Source organism: Cyprinodon variegatus, unplaced genomic scaffold (assembly GCF_000732505.1).
Source record: "Cyprinodon variegatus isolate N-32 unplaced genomic scaffold, C_variegatus-1.0 Scaffold1366, whole genome shotgun sequence".
Lineage (NCBI taxonomy): Eukaryota > Metazoa > Chordata > Actinopteri > Cyprinodontiformes > Cyprinodontidae > Cyprinodon > Cyprinodon variegatus.
Window position 1 is genome coordinate 97229 of NW_015151819.1, and position 2555 is coordinate 99783.

Here is a 2555-nt window from a genome sequence, read left to right on the forward strand (position 1 = left end):
TATGACATTTCATGATTTTTAATTGCATTACAGAAAATAAAGAACTTTATCACAATATTCTAATTTTCTGAGACAGCCCTGTACATTGCATTTATGAAAGACATGCTATGTAATGGATATGCTGAAATTGCACCTGATTATCAAATAATGGGCAATGAGGGAAAGGTATGGTACCTACCCCACCATGGTGTTCATCACCCCCGAAAAGGCAAACCGAGTTGTTTTTTTACAATGCTGCATCATTCAAGGGAACCTTACCAAACTACCAGCTGCTACAAGGACCTGATCTGACCAACTCAGTTGTGGGAGTTCTTCTGCGCTTCAGAAAAGAGCCAACAGAATTTATGGCAGACATTCAAGTTATGTTCCACCAGGTTCATGCTCCAGAGAAACACAGAGACTGTCTTCGCTTCCTCTGGTGGCTAAATGGTGACACATCACAAGTTCCACAAGAATATCGGATGACAGTCTATCTGTTTGGAGAAGTGTCCTCGCTGAGCTGTGCAAATTATGCATTAAGAAGAACAGCAGAAGACAGTGCTCAGCAGTTTCCAGCGGAAGCGGTGAGTGCAATCAAACATAACTTCTATGCGGATGATTGCTTAAAATCTTTGTCTAAAGAAGAGGAAGCAATAAAGTTCTTTGCTATAAAGAAGGATTTAAGCACTAAGTGGCTCAGTAATAGTCCTGCAGTTCTGCAAACAGTTTCAGACATCAAAGCAATTGGATTCAAATGTATTCAAAGTGACTCCTTTAAATTCAAAGCTTCATTTCAAGAGCAGTCCCACACAAGAAGAGGAATACTGTCAGTAGTGAGCTCATGGTATGATCCCTTGGGGTTTCTTGCTCCCTTCATCATCACTGCCAAACTACTTTTACAAGAGCCATGGAGGAGAAACCTGGGCTGGGATGATGTAGTTCACCATCATTTTTCCAAACAATGGACCGAACGGCTGGATGAACTGAAGAAGATCTCAAAGTTTGAATTTAGTTAATACATTAAACCTAAACATTTTCGTCCTGTTACAGCAGAGCTACACCATTTGTCTGATGCCAGCAAAGTGGGATGCGGTACAGTCTCATAAGATTGCAAAGTGAGCATCGTGTGCATCACCTGATGCTCCTCAGGGTGCATCAGGTGACTATTTGAGTTAAATTCACCTTTTGCTTTGATCACCTTTAAGTCTTAAGTGTTTTGATTTTTGAATTTGAGTTTTGTACTAATAGTCACTACACAAACCAAGCACCAATTTCCATTCTAAGTTCATCTGAACATAAACAGAAACAAAATCCTCCACCAAATAAACCTGTCGGTACATACACAAACACATCAGGTCAAAATCCACATCCCCCCTGTTGCGTAGGATCCCATTTCCGATGCAGATCGGGCACAGGGTGATAAAACAAAGGATTTTAAGGCATTTATTTTCTCAGAAAAGACATTATTAACCTTTAACACGTTAAATTTTAGTATGTTTACTTCTTGGGGGAGGGAAAATGTAATTTAGGTATATTTAACAAAATGAAATTGAGGGCGACAGGGATGTATATCTAGTTGCGCATGCGAAGAACGGATCAAGTTCCAGGACGGATCGGGTAGTGAGGGGGGGTACTATCTCGAGGTGTCAAGTCCCTGACAGTACTAATTTAACTAATCATAAAGTACAAATGTAATGGTACAAATACAATAGTAATTTTCCATATTCATAGAGTTTAACTAGTCACTAGTCATAAAGTAAATAAATGATATCTGTAATGAAATTTCTACTAGCAGAAATATATTTTAGATTTGTATTTCTCAATGTCTAGAATGTTATATTCACTTTTGATACCTGAAATAATAATTTAGTCTAGTAGTAACTCTATTATTGAGATCTGAAATGATAATTCATCCTAGTCAGAATCTATTTTTAGAATGGAAAAAAGTTTATTTTGGATATCTGAATGTAAAAGCCCAAATTAATTGCATTAAGAAAGCATCTAGCATGTTTTAGGGGTTTCTCCAAACCCGCACACAGAGATTTGAGGAACTTGTCCTGTTGTTGTTTATCTGTTTGTTTCAGAGCCTCAGCGATGAGAGAAAGAACCGAGTAGAAAAACCACAGAAAGCTGTATGAGAAGGAAAAACAGCCAGGGCAATAAAAGGTCAATGGGAACAACTAACGGTGTATTTTTTTTCCATTTGTCTGTCTTCCTGTATGTCTTGTAAATTAAAACGAGCGAAAATAAAATGTTCCTCTTTTTTTTTTTTTCTCAAAAGCGCTGACTGTTTATATGGAGGGAAACTAATCACTTACAGTCCAACTCGTTTCCAGAGGAGTTAAAAATGTCTTTAAAGTTAAAGATGTGTTGCAGGAACAAAGCAAATAACATAACTGCTGCGGGGAAGAGTGAAATCTCTGAATTCAGTTTATATATTGTGTGAATACAGTGGGGCAAAAAAGTATTTAGTCAGCCACTAATAGTGCAAGTTCTCCCACTCAAAAAGATGAGAGAGGCCGATAATTTTCATCATAGATATACCCAGAGATGGGAAGTAACGAAGTACAAATACT